Consider the following 12,279-nt stretch of genomic DNA (forward strand, 5'->3'; position numbering starts at 1 on the left):
TATTTTTCAATCATCTCTATTATGCAATGGTTTGAGGGTGATATGAAGATTACAATTACATCCGCAATTTATTTTTTAGCTTAATTATGAAAATGATGTAAAAATATGACTTTTGAATTTATTTTTACAAAAATAATTAATAATAAAATTTGAAAATTGTTATAAAATAGGTTTTAAAAAGTAATTATGCATTATAAAATTCTTTATTACATTATTTAATAATTATTATTTTAATAAAATATGTTATTTTGATTTATACATTTTAATATTTTTTCTATGACAAATCAAATATATATAATGATAATTTTTAATTATTTTTAAAATAAAGAACAATTTGGTAATCTTGTTTTTCCTTGATTTAAATATAATTTTTAATCTATCATATCCATAAAATCAATCACAAACTTTAACAAACTTTACTCTAAATCCACCCACTTTCACCTTTAATCCACTTAAAGTGAACAACACAAACTTCACACTATAGTCCACTTGATGTCATCCTCTCCCTCTCTCTCCAATCAACCTTGAGGGAGAGAGGGGAAGGAAAAGGGAAATTTCCGTCTTTTCCATCATCTATGTTATGCCACGGTTTGACGGTGATATCAAGATTACAATTACGTCCGCAATTTCTTTTTTAGCTTAATTATGAGAATGATGTAAAAATATGGCTTTTGAATTTATTTTTACAAAAATAATTAATAACGAAAATTTGAAAATTGTTCTAAAATAAGGTTTAAAAAGTAATTATCCATTATAAAAATTTTAATTACATTATTTTATAATTATTATTTTTAATAAAATATGTTATTTTGATTTATATATTTTAACATTTTTTCTATGACAAATCAAACTTATATAATGATAATTTTTAATTATTTTTAAATTAAAGGACAGTTTGGTAATCTTGTTTTTCCTTGATTTAAATATAATTTTTAATGTATCATATCCATCAAATCACTCACAAACTTTAACAAACTTTACTCTAAATCCACCACTATCACCTTTAATCTACTTAAAGTGAACAACACAAACTTCACACTATAATCCACTTGATGTCATCCTCTCCCTCTCTCTCCAATCAATCTTAAGAGAGAGAGAGGGGATTAAGGGAGAGAGAGGGGAAGGAAGGGAGAAATTCCCGTCTTTTCAATCATCTCAGTTATGTCATGGTTTGAGGGTGATAACAAGATTACAATTATGTTCCCATTTTTTTTAGCTTAATTGTGAAAATGATGTAAAAATATGGATTTTAAAATTATTTCTAGAAATATAGATAATAACGTAAATTTGAAAATTGTTATAAAATAAGGTTTAAAAAGTAATTTTCAATTATTACATTTTTTATTACATAATTTCAAAAATATTTTTTTATTAAAATATCTTACTTTGATTTATAAATTTTAATATTTTTTCTACGATAAATCAAACTTATATATTGATAATTTTTAATTATTTTTAAAATAATGGACAATTTGGTAATCTTGTTTTTCCTTAATTTAAATATAATTTTTAATCTATCACAACCAACAAATCACTCATAAAGTTTAACAAACTTTACTCTAAATCCACCTTTAATCCACTAAAAGTGAACAACACAAACTTCACACTGTAATCCACTTTATATCATCCTGTCCCTCTCCCTCCAAATAACCTTGAGGGAAAAAGAGGGGAAGGAAGAGGAAAATTCCTCTATTTTTCAATCATCTTTGTTCTCCAATGGTTTGAGGGTGATATCAAGCTAACATTTATGTCCACAATTTATATTTCAGCTTAATTGTGAAAATGAGGTTAAAATATGACTTTTGAAATTATTTTTACAAAAACAATTAACTACGAAAATTTTAAAATTGTTATAAAATAAGGTTTAAAAATTAATTATTAATTATAAAATTTTTTATTACATTATTTTATAAATATTTTTTTAATAAAATATGTTATTTTCATTTATACACAATAATATTTTTTCTACAACAAATAAAACTTATATAGTGATAATTTTTAATCATATTTAAAATAAAGGACAATTTGGTAATCTTGTTTTTTTTTATTTAAATATAATTTTTAATCTATCACATCCATCAAATCACTCACAAACTTCAACAAACTTTACTCTAAATTAAATCACTTTCACCTTTAATCCCCTTAAAGTGAACAAGACAAGCTTCACACTCTAATTCACTTGAATTCATCATCTCCCTCTCCATCCAATCAACCTTGAGGAAGAGAGAGGTGAAGGAAGTTGAAATTTTCTCTATTTTTCAATCATCTTATGTTATGCAATGGTTTCAGCGTGATATCAAGATTACAATTATGTCCACAATTTATTTTCAATCTTATTAACGAAAATGATGTAAAAATATGTCTTTTGAGATTATTTTTAAGAAAATAATTAATAGCGCAAATTTGAAAATTTTATACAATAAGGTTTAGAAAGTAAATATTATTTATAAAATTTTTTATTACGTTTTTTTATAAATATTTTTTTATTCAAATATGTTACTTTCATTTATACATGTTAATATTTTTTCTACGACAAATCAAACTTATACAATGATAATTTGTAATTATTTTTAAAATAACGAACAATTTGGTATTTTTGTTTTTCCTTTATTTAAATATAATTTTTAATCCATCACATCGATCAAATTACTAACAAACTTCAACAAACTTTACTCTAAATCTACACACTTTCACCTTTAATCCCCTTAAAGTGAACAAGACAAGCTTCACACTCTAATCCACTTGAATTCATCCTTTCTCTCACTCTCGAATCAACTTTGAGGGAGTGAGAGAAATGGGAAGGAAGAGCGAAAATCCTCTATTTTTCAATCATCTTTGTTATGCAATGATTTGATGGTGATTTGATGGTGATATCAAGATTACAATTATGTCCGCAATTTATTTTTCAACTTAATTATGAAAATGATGTAAAATATGACTTTTGAAATTATTTTTACAAAATTAATTAATAACCAAAATTTGAAAATTGTTTTAAAATAAAGTTTAAAAATTTAATTATTAATTATAAAAATTTTATTAAATTATTTTATAAATATTTTTTTATTAAAATATGTTACTTTCATTTATACATTTTAATATTTTTTCTACCACAAATCAAACTTGTATAATGATAATTTTTAATTATTTTTAAAATAAAGTACAATTTATTAATCTTGTTTTTCCTTGATTTAAATATAATTTTTAATCTATCACATCAAACAAATCATTCATAAACTTTAACAAACTTTACTCTAAATCCACCACTATCACCTTTAATCCACTTAAAGTGAACAACACAAACTTCACACTGTAATCCAATTGATGTCATCCTCTCCATCTCCCCCAATCAACCTTGAGGGAGAGAGGGGAAGGAAGAGGGAAACTCCTTTATTTTTAAATAGTCTCTGTTATGCCATGGTTTAAGGGTGATATCAAGATTACAATTACGTCCGCAATTTCTTTTTCAACTTAATTATGAAAATGAAGTAAAAATATGGCTTTTAAAATTATTTTTACAAAAATAATTAATAACAAAAATTTCAAAATTGTTCTTAAATAAGGTTTAAAAAGTAATTATCAATTATAAAATTTTTTATTTCATTATTTTATAAATATTTTTTAATAAAATATGTTATTTTCATTTATACATATCAATATTTTTACTACAACAAATCAAACTTATATAATGATAATTTTTAATCATATTTGAAATAATAGACAATTTGGTAATCTTATTTTTGCTTGATTTAAATATAATTTTTAATCTATCACATCCATCAAATCACTGACAAACTTCAACAAACTTTACTCTTAATCAAATCACTTCCACATTTAATCCCATTAAAGTGAACAAGACAAGCTTCACACTCTAATCCACTTGATTTCATCCTCTCCCTCTCCCTCCAATCAACGTTGAGGGAGAGAGGGGAAGGAAGAGGGAAATTTCTTTATTTTTCAATCATCTTATGTTATTCAATGGTTTGAGGGTGATATCAGAATTACAATTATGTTTGCAATTTATTTTTCAGTTTAATGATGAAAATGATGTAAAAATATGGCTCTGGAAATTATTTTTACAAAAATAATTAATAACGAAAATTTGAAAATTGTTTTAAAATAAGGTTTAAAAAGTAATTATTTATTATAAAATTTTTTATTACATTATTTTATAAATATTTTTTTAATAAAATATTTTATTTTCATTTATACAAATTAATATTTTTTCTACACAAATCAAACTTATACAATGATAATTTTTAATCATTTTAAAAAAAAACACAATTTGGTAATCTTGTTTTTCCTTGATTTAAATATAATTTTTAATCTATCACATCCATCAAATCACTCACAAACTTTAACAAACTTTACTCTAAATCCACCCTCTTGCACCTTTAATCTAGTTAAAGTGAACAATACAAACTTCACACTCTAATTCACTTGAATTCATCATCTCTCTCCTTCAAATCCACCTTGACGGAGAGGGGGAAAGAAGATGGAAATTCCTCTATTTTTCAATCATCTTTGTTATGCAATGATTTGACGGTAGTATAAAGATTACTATTATGTCCGCAATTTACTTTTTAGCTTAATTATGAAAATAATGTAAAAATATGCCTATTGAAATTATTTTTACAAAAATAATTAATAACAAAAATTTTAAAATTTTAATAAAATAAGGTTTAAAAATTAATTAGTAATTGTAAAAATATTTATTCCATTATTTTATAAATATTTTTTTGAATGAAATATGTTATTTTCATTTAGACATATTAATATTCTTTCTACAACAAATCAAACTTATATAATGATAATTTCAAATCATATTTAATTAAGGAAAATTTGATAATCTTGTTTTTTCTTGATTTAAATATAATTTTTCATCTATCACATTCATCAAATCACTCACAAACTTCAACAAAATTTACTCTAAATCCTCTAACTTTTAGCTTTAATCCCCTTAAAGTGAAAGAGACAAGCTTCACACTCTAATCCACTTGAATTCATCATCTCCCTCTCCCTCCAATCAACCTTGACGGAGAAAGAGGTGAAGGAAGATGGGTAATTCGTCTAATTCGCAATCATCTCTGTTATGCAATGGTTTGATGGTGATATCAAGATTACAATTATGTTGACAATTTATTTTTCAGCTTAATTATGAAAATGGTGTAAAAATATGGCTTTTCAAATTATTTTTACAAAAATAATTAATAACGAAAATTTGAAAATTGTTCTAAAATAAGGTTTAAAAAGTAATTATTAATTATAAAATGTTTTATTGCATTATTTTATAAATATTTTTTTAATAAACTATTTTATTTTCATTTATACATGTTAATATTTTTTCTACACAAATCAAACTTATACAATGATAATTTTCAATCATTTTTAAAATAAAGGACAATTTGGTAATCTTGTTTTTCCTTGATTTAAAAATAATTTTTAATCTATCAATCTATCAAATCACTCACAAACTTTACTCTAAATCCATCCTCCTTGACCTTTAAACCACTTAAAGTGAAAAAGACAAGCTTCACATGCTAATCCACTTGAATTCATCATCTCCCTCCAATCAACCTTGACGGAGAGAGAGGTGAAGGAAGATGGAAATTCCTCTATTTTGCAATCATATCGGTAAGGCAATGGTTTGAGAGTGATATCAAGATTACAATTATGTCCGTAATTTATTCTTCAGCTTAATTATGAAAATGATTTAAAAATATGGCTTTTGAAATTATTTTTAAAAAATAATTAAGAACCAAAATTTTAAAATTGTTCTAAAATAAGGTTTAAAAAGTAATTATTAATTATAAAAATTTTTATTACATTATTTTATAAATATGTTTTATTAAAATATTTTATTTTCATTTATACATATTAAAATTTTTCTACAAAAAATCAAACTTATACAATGATAATTTTTAATCATTTTTAAAATAAAGCACAATTTTGTAATCTTGTTTTTCCTTAATTTAAATATAATTTTTAGTCTATCACACCATCAAATCACTCTCAAACTTCAACAAACTTTAATCTAAAACAAATCACTTTCACCTTTAATCCCCTTAAAGTGAACAAGACAAGCTTCACACTCTAATCTAGGGATGGCAAAATAGGCCAGGCCCGATGGGCCGGCCCGCCAGCCCGACTGAAAAAGCAAGGGCCAGTCCAAGAATTTTAGCCCGCCAGCCCATGACAGCCCGGCCCGTCAAGCCCAATGGCCAAAACAGGCCAGCCCGCGGCCCGTACCACTTACTAAAACACATAACAACACGTGCCTAATTTTTTTATTATCCCTCCCTCACTGCGCGTCCCCCACTAGAGACCAAACCACAACTCTGCACGACTCTTCCCGATTCTCATCTCTGCGCCACACACACACACAAACTCGCTTCTCCTCCACCCACTCGCCGCTGGCCACCACGAAAGACGTTGGCCACCACGTCGCCGCTGGCCATACCTTCTTCTCCTCCACCGTGACATCCACCACGTCGCTGCCAGAAGCGAGAAAACAACACCGTGCACGGAGAACGCAGAGCTACCGTCAGACACTGCGATTGGCGGACGAGTCTGACCGCCACGACCATATCCAAGACAGGTTTGTTCGTAATTTCCGTTCTGGTTCCCTTTCTCCCGATTTGTAACCTAAATTCTTGATTTCGTAACCCTAGATTTCTGATTTTGTGATTTTCGACCAGGACGACCCATTCTGTGAATTCTAATTGTTGTAGTTGCTGCCATTAATCGTTGTTCATCCTTCAATTTTCCCCCAATTTAAATTTCGTAGCTGCTGCCATTAATTGGTCATTTGGATTGGAGGTAACCATATCGATCCATTGCTTTTAATTGAGATGAATGATTGGTCTGGATTGTTTGTTGATGTTTGTGTAGTAAAATGTTGTTGGATTGTTGTATAATGCTATTGGATTGAAAAATGTCTGGTTGTTTTATCCCTTTCAATAATTTTCTCTCATGTTGGAGAAAATGGTTCTGAACCTTTTCAGTTCGTCAGAACCCTGGATATGTAGAAACTCTACAGTTTACAGACTTCGAGTGTTCTAAACTATTTCACAGATGTATGAACTTGTATTTGGTAATCGTTTTAGTGCTCTCAGCATAAGGTTTTACTCATATTTTCATGGATTTTGAACTCAATTTTCTAATTGTTATATTTTAAAACACAAATGCGGAATTTGATTTGTTCAATCTTCACACAATTCTCATGATTTTATGTATGCAATCTGGTTCAGTTGACATCCTAACTTTGAACAATATTAACCTTTTGCTGTAAGTTTGATGTAACATTGTAGAAGAGTCAATAACTTTGCGTATGAACACGATAATAGATCTTGTCTATGTGCCCATGATTGGATGGACCATTTCATGTAGCTTTAAATTTTCATTACATGGATTTTGAATCCTTGGGTTCTTGTTTGTGTTTTTTTTACTGAGTTTTGTTATTCTATTTGATTTGTTTGTGTTAGGATTTAGTGAACCAGATTTAATATCATGGATGAGCATGAGTCTAATAGTAGTCCTCCTCCAAGTAAAGATCATGAAACTGAAAATGTGTGTAATGAGTCTGAGAATGTTGATGCGGTTGAAGAGGATATGGATGATAGTGTAAAACTTAGAGAATCCTCTAGTAGTAAGAAAACTGAGAAGTCAAGAACTTCTAATATATGGAAATATTTTACAAGGATTGGGGCTGGTGATGATGGAAAAGAGAGGGAAAAGTGTAATGGGTGCAACAAAAAATATGTTATTGGTAGTAAAAACTATGGCACATCTCATCTGAAGCGTCACATGGAGAAATGTACTAAACTTAAATTTGAAGATGTTAGGCAAATGATAGTGGATGGGCAAGGAAAGTTAAAAGCTAGAAGAATAGATCCAATGGTTTGCCGTGAGTTGTGTGCCAATTTAATTATCCAACACAATTTACCTTTTAACTTTGTTGAGTATGAAGCTCTTAGAATTTGGATAAGCTATATCAATCCTGATGCATGTTTAGTTTCTAGAAATACAATAAAGAGTGATGTCATGAAAATACATATGAAAGAAAAAGACATGCTAAAGGAGGAGTTCAGGAAAATCAGAAATAGGATTTGTTTGACATCCGATTTGTGGACTTCTATAACTGGTGAGGGATATATTGTTCTGACAGCACATTATGTTAACACAAATTGGAAATTGTGCTCTAAAATTTTGAACTTTTGCCACTTCCCTCCACCTCACACTGGCTTTAAGCTGTCAAAGAAAATAAATGGATTTTTGCATGATTGGGGAATTGAAAAAAGAATATTTTCTTTGACTTTGGATAATGCATCTACTAATGATGTTCTGATTAGAACTTTAAAAAGTGAGCTTCTTTAGCAAAATTCTTTGGTATGTGATGGTGAGTTTATGCATATTTGTTGTTGTGCACACATTCTTAACTTGATTGTGCAAGAAGGACTAAAAGCTCTTGGTGATTCATTAGATCATATTAGGGAGAGCATAAAGTATGTAAAGGGTTTTGAAAGTAGGATGATGAAGTTTAAACAATGCATTAAAAAATTAAGGGACATTGATGCAAAAACTGCTTTGTGTATAGATGTTCCTACAAGGTGGAACTCTACTTCTTTTATGCTTGAAAGTGCCCTCAAATATAAACGAGTGTTTGGAAGTTTGCACTTGGTTGATGAGAATTATAAGTATTGTATGTGTGATGAGAAATGGAAAAGAGTGAAAAAAATCTGTGTTTTCTTAATGCCCTTTTATGAGATCACAAATATGATTTCTGCCACATGCTACCCTACATCAAACTTGTACTTTTTACAAGTGTGGACCATCCAAACCCATTTACTGGAAAGCTTAAAAGATGAAGAAGAAGTTATCATAGATATGGCTGAAAGGATGTTGGTAAAGTTTGATAAATACTGGGATGAATATAGCACTATCCTTGCATTTCGGGCAATTTTAGACCCAAGGATGAAGTTGGAAACATTGGGCTATTGCTTTTAGAAGATAGATCCTCTAACTTGGGAAGCAAAGTTAGAGAAGATTAAAGAAAAATTGTACAAGTTGTTCTCTGAATATTGCTCCAAGAATGACACTTCCAATCCCCTAAAGCGTTATGCATATGTCAACAACATCATCCTCAATTGATTCTATCAAGTCCAATGCACTTCATGTAAGTCATATTACTTTCTAATACATAAATTACTATGCATAAACTTATTGATTAAACTATGATTATGGTTTTTATGTTAGGAATTAAAACAACGCAAGATTCAAGCTTCTGTTAATACGGGGAAGAACCAACTTGACATATACTTGGATGAGCCAACATTGAATGCTGATATTACTGAAAGTATGGATGTTCTTGAATGGTGGAAGAGTAATAGTCAACGTTTCTCAGATTTGTCAATCATGGCTAGGGACTTGCTGAGCATCCCAATCACTACTGTTGCATCTGAATCTACTTTCAGCATTGGTTCAAGGATCTTGAATAAGTATAGAAGTCGTCTATTGTCAAAACATGTTGAAGCAATTATTTGTACTAGCAGATGGATGCATGGGTTTCGTGAATATGGTAACTTTTGAATTTTCAATTCTGACTTAAATATTTTCAATAATACTTTCAATAATAAATCCATGTATTTTTTTAAGATGATGATGATGATGACAATGGAATAGCTGAGGGTAGTACTTCTAAGGCTGCATCTAATAACCCTGGCACTGAATTGGATATTGATGAAAATTGAAGGTGAGTAACTTAGTTAATATAAATTACAGATACTTAGTTAATATAACTTAGTTATTTTCTTGCCACTATGATGAAATAACTACTGCCACTGAGTCTGTGATCAAATTGATGTGTGTACTATGATACTATCCTCTGCATGTTCGTGCCTTCCTTTTATTTGATCTGTGATCAAATTGATTTGGAGGGTTTATATGCTTCTATAGCACATTGTATTTGTATATTCACTGTGATAATTAATGCTTCTATTTTTTTTTATGTAGCTTGCACTTTGGTTATGTTCCATGCCTAAAGTACTCTCATTCAGACATGTTATTGATGTTGCAACTGCAACTGTGACCTTGATGATGACTATGAAAGAGCCAAACGTCATTTACATTTTGTTTTTAATCATTTCAATTTGTTTGGACTTTGTGATGATGGACTATTGTTGTATTAATGCATATGCAGTCTGTTAATGTAAGCATATTTGCATGTTTTCCAAATGTTTCCTTCTGTGTTGACTTTTCACTGTTGTATCTTTGGTTGTGTTACATAATGCAGACCACCCTAACTATTATTATAGTCACTGCGCAGGTTATTGTTGTATTAATGCATATGTAGTACTAGTAAATTTATATACAGGTTAATGTAGTCAACTAAATTTGAAATGAAAAGAATTAAAATCTGATTTTGGGCCACAAAAAGAACATACCAGTCGGCCCGCCAGCCCGCGGGCCGGGCCCAAAAAAGCAACCCGTTTCGACTTGTCGGGCCAGCCCGACCCATTTAAAACGGGCCAAAAACGGGCCGGGCAAAAACGGGCTGGGTTGGCCCGTTTTGACACTCCTACTCTAATCCACTTGAATTCATCATCTCCCTCTCCCTCCAATCAACGTTGAGGGAAAGAGGGGAAGGAAGATAGAAATTTCTCTATTTTTCAATAATCTTATGTTATGCAATGGTTTGAGGGTGATATCAAGATTACAATTATGTTCACAATTTATTTTTCAACTTAATAACGATAATGATGTAAAAATATGGCTTTTGAAATTATTTTTACAAAAATAATTAATAACGAAAATTGAAAAATTGTTACAAAATAAGGTTTATAAAGTAATTATTAACTGTAAAATTTTTTATTACATTATTTTATAAATATTTTTTATTCATTTATACATATTAATATTTTTTCTAACACAAATCAAACTTATACAATGATAACTTTTAATCATTTTTAAAATAAACAACAATTGGGTAATTTTATTTTTGCTTGATTTAAATATAATTTTTAATCTATCATATCCATCAAATCACTCACAAACTTTAACAAACTTTACTCGAAATCCACCATCTTTCACCTTTAATCTATTTAAAGTGAACAACACAAACTTCATACTCTAATTCACTTCAATTGATCATCTTTTTCCTTCCAATCAACCTTGACAGAGAGAGGGTAATGAAGATCAAATTTTTTCTATTTTTCAATCATCTCTGTTATGCAATGGTTTGAGGGTGATATCAAGTATACTATTAGGTCCGCCGTTTATTTTTCAATTTAATTATGAAAATGATGTAAAAATATGGCTTTTGAAATTATTTTTACAAACACAATTAATAACTAAAATTTGAAAATTGTTCTAAAATAAGGTTTAAAAAGTAATTATTAATTATAAATTTTTTTATTACATTATTTTATAAATTATTTTTTAATAAAATATTTTATTTTCATTTACACATTAATATTTTTTCTACACAAATTAAACTTATACAATGATAATTTTTAACCATTTTTAAAATAAAGCACAATTTGGTAATCTTGTTTTTCCTTTATTTAAATATAATTTTTAATCTATCACATCTATCAAATCACTCACAAACTTTAATAAACTTTACTCTAAAACTACCCTCTTTCACCGTTAATCTATTTAAAGTGAGCAACACAAACTTCACACTCTAATCCACTTGAATTGATCATCTCTCCGCTTCTAATAAACCTTGACGGAGAGAGGGGAAGGAAAATGAAAATTACACTATTTTTCAATCATCTTTGTTATGCAATGATTTGAGGGTGAGATAAAGATTACAATATTTCCGCCATTTATTTTTCAACTTAATTATGAAAATAATGTAAAAATATGACTTTTGAAATTATTTTTACAAACACAATTAATAACGAAAATTTGAAAATTGTTCTAAAATAAGGTTTAAAAAGTAATTATCAATTTTTTTATTACATTATTTTATAAATATTTTTTAATAAAATATTTCGTTTTCATTTACACATTAATATTTTTCCTACACAAATCAAACTTATACAATCACAATTTTTAATCATTTTTAAAATAAAGCACAATTTGGTAATCTTGTTTTTCCTTGATTTAAATATAAATTTTAATCTATCACATCCATCAAATCACTCACAAACTTTACTCTAAATTCACACTCTTTCACCTTTAATCCACTTAAAGTGAACAATACAAACTTCACACTCTAATCCACTTGAATTCATCATCTCGCTCTCCCTCGAATCAACCTTGACGGAGAGAGAGGGG

General features: G+C 28.4%; 1 long non-coding RNA gene across 1 annotated transcript; it reads left to right on the forward strand.

Annotated features, from left to right (window-relative positions):
* The first annotated feature begins 9,499 nt into the window (after nt 1-9,499).
* On the forward strand, nt 9,500-10,054 carry LOC114169112. Its single transcript, XR_003600829.1, has 3 exons — nt 9,500-9,574; nt 9,652-9,748; nt 10,009-10,054. It is a non-coding gene; the product is annotated as an uncharacterized LOC114169112 (long non-coding RNA).
* The last annotated feature ends 2,225 nt before the right edge of the window (nt 10,055-12,279 follow it).

This window comes from Vigna unguiculata, chromosome 11 (assembly GCF_004118075.2).
Source record: "Vigna unguiculata cultivar IT97K-499-35 chromosome 11, ASM411807v1, whole genome shotgun sequence".
NCBI classification, from domain to species: Eukaryota; Viridiplantae; Streptophyta; class Magnoliopsida; order Fabales; family Fabaceae; genus Vigna; species Vigna unguiculata.